General features: G+C 31.6%; 1 long non-coding RNA gene across 1 annotated transcript; it reads left to right on the top strand.

The window, feature by feature from the left end:
• The first annotated feature begins 532 nt into the window (after positions 1–532).
• Positions 533–3158, top strand: LOC131642248 (uncharacterized). Its single transcript, XR_009295814.1, has 3 exons — positions 533–754; positions 1670–1794; positions 2810–3158. It is a non-coding gene; the product is annotated as an uncharacterized LOC131642248 (long non-coding RNA).
• Positions 3159–6291: the final 3133 nt, after the last annotated feature.

Raw genomic sequence — 6291 nt, 5'->3', positions numbered from 1 at the left:
AATGGAACCTTTGTATAGCAAATAGGATTCCGATTCAAAAAGAGTCACAAAATTGTCTTGAACTCTATCTCAAACATATGTGAGTCTATCAAGAATACTCATGTAGCCTAGATACTCCTTAATAAAGAGTATCGCTATTATAAGAAACACCTTTGGTAACACAATATTACCACGACAATTTATCCATTGTAGTAATATCTCATTTTTTACACGCATGTTTTTTTTATTAAGAAATTTTTCATCAAGGTTCCTTTATATAATCGTTGGTATATAATTTGGGTGACAAGCTTCAAATCCCAGCATCAACATTTTTCCATTTTTTACTAAAAATAAGTGTGCATTCATTAACATTTATTTTTATTAAAATAGTGAAAGTATAACAACTATAGTTGTTTCAACAAACCGTGGTTATATGTTCTATATTCCACTATGGTTGAATCATGCAACCGTTGTGAAATTATTTCCCACAATATTTTTTTTTCAATAACATAACAGGTACTTTATTCCTTTCATAACACATAGGGATGCCCAAGCGAACGAGACAACAACAAATATCATTTCTCGAAGCGAAATCTTCATTATCTTCATTCATTTATGGAAGCGAAATCTTCACCACCTTATCATCATCTTCAAATATTATTTCTGTTACGTTAGCAAACAAGACAACAACGATAATAAAAGCTTCACCATCTTCAATCATTTCTGGAGGCGAAATCTTCACCATCTTCACCATCCTCTTTGAATATCATTTATGGTACGTTACTATTCTCTTATGAATTTTTAGGTTCTTCGCTAGGGTTTCTTTTGTTTCTTTTTTTTAAACATGTAAATGGTGTTTTTGTTTACGTGATATTTCATGAATCAATGGCTTCTGTTTATGGTCTTCGAAATTGTAATGTGTATTGTTCATGTTTTATACAGATTTTGTAAATATGCTTTAGGTTTCGGTGTTGGATATGCATATGCATATAATCATATTAGGATGTTGTGTGTATAGAATTAATGTGTCATTCACATTAGCCTTTTGATATAAATTTTAGAATTCGTTATGGATCGTAGTTGGATGAAAGCTAATAGGTTAGGTCCGGTATATGAGAAAGAAGTTCCTGAGTTCCTTGAATTCTCCAAAAAAATGTTGTTGGCAATAATGGTGGCTTTAATTGTCCCTATGTTGTTTGCGAAAATATCAACAAACTATCTTTGTCCATTGTCAAGGATATATTTCTACTTGATTGGAATCACATTTTCATCAGAAAAATATGTTTTTAAAGAATTTTACAAAACACTTTGCAAAAAAAAACATCAGTAACAGGTAAATTACTTTCTACAAGAATTCAGAAACTCACTATTTTTATGTTAATGTACCTTTATGTTATTTTTGGGAAAGAGATACTATGTTTATTGTTTCCGGTATCTAGTTCATCGTATGAAGAATTTCATAAATGGATACAATATTACCTATCTAAGTACTGTTATATCAGTTAGGTAATGTATTATTCTTGCAAAATTTATTCTAGGTACTCAATTTCATGAATGTTATTGTAAGCTACTTTAGGGTCAAATAAAAGATAAATTTTGTAACTTTCTACTGAAAAATATAAAACACTAACCATAGCAGTAGATCTTGTATCCAATCTTTCAATAGTTTTTATGTATGAACCCACATCAGGTTTGGATGTCCGAGCTACTGCTGGTGTAGTTATGCATGCAATGAAGAATGTTGTTGCCTCGGGTAGGACCATGGTTTGCACCATACATCAGTCAAGCATCGATTTACTTGAGGCTTTTGGTGAGGTAGTCAAAAAAACCTTCTTTTGATAATTTTCTGTCACTGAAAAGTTACATTACATATAGGAATGCTTCTACTTTGGGCCATCTATTTGCAAGTGCGTCATTTATGTGTACTACTTTAAATTGAAGTTTTATTGTTGTGATATTTTGACTGTATCTATTTTTTTTGTGACTGAATAAGTTGACCAGAACTATTAATTGATAAAATTAATATCCAAAGAGAGATCCATTATATGTGTTGTTATTGACTTCATTGAGGATTATGAAGATGAAAAATTGAGGCAACACCATTAATTTCTACCTTGAAGACATGCCAATGATATATTCGAAGTGTGACATAAGACATACTGGTTCATGCTTCATAATATGTGTAATCCATTAGTTATTTTACCGCTCTTCTTGAATCTTCAACACGAAATGTTTCTTACCTAGAATGTTAGCATGAAAGTACAAGTTATTTATGTATAAATTGTGAAATGTAGTAGGATAAGAAAATTCTATTTTAGAAGAATTATTTTCAATTTTATCTTTACAGGTTGTTGTGTTTATTTTTTTGTAGAATATTTCTTTTGCAGTTTTCTGAAAACTCTTGATGACAGGTCAGTTCTACCTCCATGACAAGAACCATCTTTTCTTCTCAAATGAATTTGTTCAGATAAAGAGAGGAAAACAAGTGGAATATTTAATTGAATAAAAAAGACTACAGAATAGTGTCTAAAATTATTTAAATATCTATATTCACTAGTGAAAATTATAAAGCAGGAAAGAGAATGAGTTTTATTAATATCTATAAATTGATTAATCATATTTATTTTACATTTGTGATTTTCTTTTATGTTCATCACATTGCTTTTTCTGTGCTAGATGCAAAAAGGAGAAATTAGTACTATGATTTTCAAGGTTTTTTCTTATCATTGGAGCATGTAGAAATGGTTTATTGGCTTAGAAAGATGGGAAATTCTGTTGGGCATACATATGAATTCTATTACTTACATATCGTTTCTTGTCTTCATTGTAGATTTCTTTTGCAATTGTCGTTGTGGAGTTGAATAAATCGTTGTTGTCAATGGTAGAGTTGTTGGATGAGTGTTTGGCTATAGGAGAGTCTATGGGAATCAATGAGTTGCATCGATTTCACTTGGGTTCAGCTTATTTGATTATGTTATTTTGGTTCGAGGAGATGCAAAAGAGGTTGTTGAATGCTTCCAACTATGAAATTCCTGCTGAAATCATTGTGGTTTTGCATATTAGAGGACGAGTGGGGTTATCGGTAATGTACGTTTCAAGTTATTAAGTGTCATCAAAAGGTTCGTTTGGGGCTCCATTCATGGCGGAATGTTGTGTGTCTAGTGTAAGAGAGCATCTAATGAAAGGATTTGCAGCTAGGGAGTGCATTGTTTCCCTATCAATGTATGAATGTCTCACTTATAAATGATTTTCAACATTGTCAAATTTGCTTATAATTGATTTTCAACATTGTTGAATGCTTCCAACTTTAATTACAAAACCTTGCTTGGAGCTTTGCAAAAGGGTTTACTTCTGATTTCACTCCATCTAAGACCTGTAAACACTATATCCTCACTCTCTAATCCTTCCAACCACCCTAGAAATTTCATGCTATGGTATCGGAACATAGTGCATTCTTGAAACCAATCCTTCATTCTCAACCAAACTAACCTCACAAGCAATTTGTTCCTGATCAAATATTTCATTCTAAACTCACTCAAGCCTCTATAAATAGAGGAGCAAACCATTATATATTTACTTTGATAAAATAGTTAATATAATTTAAATATTTATGATTATATAATAATAATAATTATTGAAATATTAAAATAATATTTAAAAATGTTTCAACGCTTGTCAGTTTGGGCCTTAGGAGCAACTCAAAGAATGGCAGCTAATCTTTTTAAAACAAGGAAAAGAAAAATAGAAAGTGAGATCTAAATGATTAAGATGTGTGTTTTCTATAAAATTGGTTAGAAAGAAAATTTGTTAAAAAAATTGTATTGGAATAATAAGTTGAACTTATGGGACCACTAATCCTTGTAGTTAGGAATTTGACATGTTTAAGCCTTCATATTTTTTTTGTCATTGAATTAAGATTAAATAATTAAAATTTTAAGTAAAATGTTTTTTATTTAGTATAAATTAAAAATAATGTATAAATTTTAATTATTTGGTTTTAATTGAACAATCGTAAAATTGTTGAATATGTGAATCTAACAAAAAAATAATTGTAGGAGATTTGATTTCGAATTCATAAGAGCGTTGGGAGGAGGATAGAAACTAGAGAAATAATGAATTTGGAGATATTTTATTTAAAGGGTATTAGTTTTAAGAAATTTCTGATAGAAAATTAATGTGTTTTAATTTGAGATGAATGGACAAAAACTTATGAAATTTATTTTTTATTGGTAAATTCTTTTTACACAAAACCATTATTTTACCACATCAACATTTTTTTTATGGTTAAATTCTATCTATGGTCAAAAGTACTACTAATCAAAAAATAATTATAAGCTAATAATTGAATATTTTTAATTGTGTTAGACATTTGAACATATTGGAAGAAAAAAAATGTAAAGCAATAACATTAGTATATTAGACTTTAATAAGAATCATTCTACATTTTAGAATTGTTTTTGACCCATGTTTGGAGTGGGAATTTGTCTTAGTTGGAGATTCCCCACACAAAAGATACTTTTAAGAATTGGATTTTTCATGCAAGTGGTTTGAATGGCCAAAATTATGATACTACTACTAGTACCACGCATGCAGAATCTATTAGAGAATCATTTGTGGACCAAGTTGCTTTAATCAATAATTGAGCCGTTTTTTATTTTGTTTTGTGTCTTCATTCGTTGTTTCGGATATGAGTGAAAGGAGGAGGCGTCACTGCTTAGTCAGCGGGATAGAATCTTTTGGAATTTTGGCGGGGGCTACCAAATCAGACAAGCTTTGTGACTTTCACGAGTCATACATAGGTTGTAATGAATAAATATTGTCATGGTGTGTGATGGGTCAGAGGTTGTCCCAAAAGCCAGCTTGTTTGATGATGCAACTCTAACTTCTAGTAAAAAGATTCCGCCCATCACTAACTTGAGAACAAGAGATTCGAATCTTTTACTCAAGTGTCACTAGTTGAGATTCTTTTTAATTCTAAATAAAAATAAAAATAGAAAACTCAATCATTAAAATATTTGTGGCGTATAATACAGTATATTTTTAAAATGTGTGATATATATTTTGTGTAATTTAACTCTACTAGAGAGCAGCATCAAATAGAATTATGAGAGGTGTCAAACCTATTCAACATCATATCTTATCTTTTTTTTGGAGCATTATCATATATGGAATTTATGTCATTCAAAGCAACTCTAATTTGAGGTTGATTATCGAGAAAGTTACCATTCTAGTTTTGCACAAGGAGGATCTCTTGGTTCGAAAGCATTCTGAATCAGGTAATCTGTCCATGCAGGAAGCTTATAATTTTAAAATTAGACACGTCTCAAATCATTGAAGTTGGTCTAAATTCATTTGGCATAAGGATATACCACCCTCTAAATCCATAGTTGCATGGAGATTGATGCATAACAAACTTCCAACAAATGATAATTTGAAAGTCAGAGGTTGTCACCTTCTCTCTATCGGCAACCTTTGTCTTCATCAACAAGAAACATCTTTCCACCTCTTCTTTGACTGTAAGTTCGCTTCTAAGTTATGGAGATGGTTTTCTACTTTGTTTGACATCCTTCTATCATTCGCTTCGGTGGAAGGTATTTGGTCTATTTGTGATAAGAATTGGTCCACCCAAGCCAAGGTCATTATTCAGGCCTGCATCATGAATATTATCAGCACTACTTAGCAAGCTCACAACAATGTTAGGTTCCAAGAGAATTTTATTCTTTGGAAAGAAACAATTAATGAGATCTCTAGTAATGTTGCTATGACTGGAAAACTCCACCAATCTGACCTTCAAAGGTGCTATGTCTGATCTCTTGCTTCTGAAGAAGCTCAAGGTCGATGTCCTTCTCCCAAGTCCGCCCATCTCTGAGGTTTTTTGGTCCCCACCCGACCTGGGTTGGGTGAAATGTAATACTAATCTGACAACTACTGCCTCGGGGAGTACTTTTCGTAATCATCTTGGCGATTTTGTGGCTTGCTTTGTTCAAAATCTTGGTGTGGTTTGTTCCCTCACTGCAAAAATTAATGGAGTGTTGAAAGCAATTGAAATCGCAACCTCAAATAATTAGAATATGTAATCTGTGGATTGAATCAGATTCGGATCTCGCAGTAATGATCTATAATAAGAGGTTTATAGTTTCTTGGTCTTTAAGAAACAAATGGGAGAATTGTCAGCTTATCCTTCAGGGCATGAACTTTATTACTCACATTTTTCGGGAAGACGGGAAGGAAATGTATGTGTAAATACTCTCGCAAATTTTAGTCTCCAATCACAGGGTTATACTTTTTGGAATCAATTACCTAATTTTTTGA

This window comes from Vicia villosa, unplaced genomic scaffold (genome assembly GCF_029867415.1).
Source record: "Vicia villosa cultivar HV-30 ecotype Madison, WI unplaced genomic scaffold, Vvil1.0 ctg.004691F_1_1, whole genome shotgun sequence".
Taxonomy (NCBI): Eukaryota; Viridiplantae; Streptophyta; class Magnoliopsida; order Fabales; family Fabaceae; genus Vicia; species Vicia villosa.
This window is presented reverse-complemented; position numbering and strand designations above follow the sequence as displayed.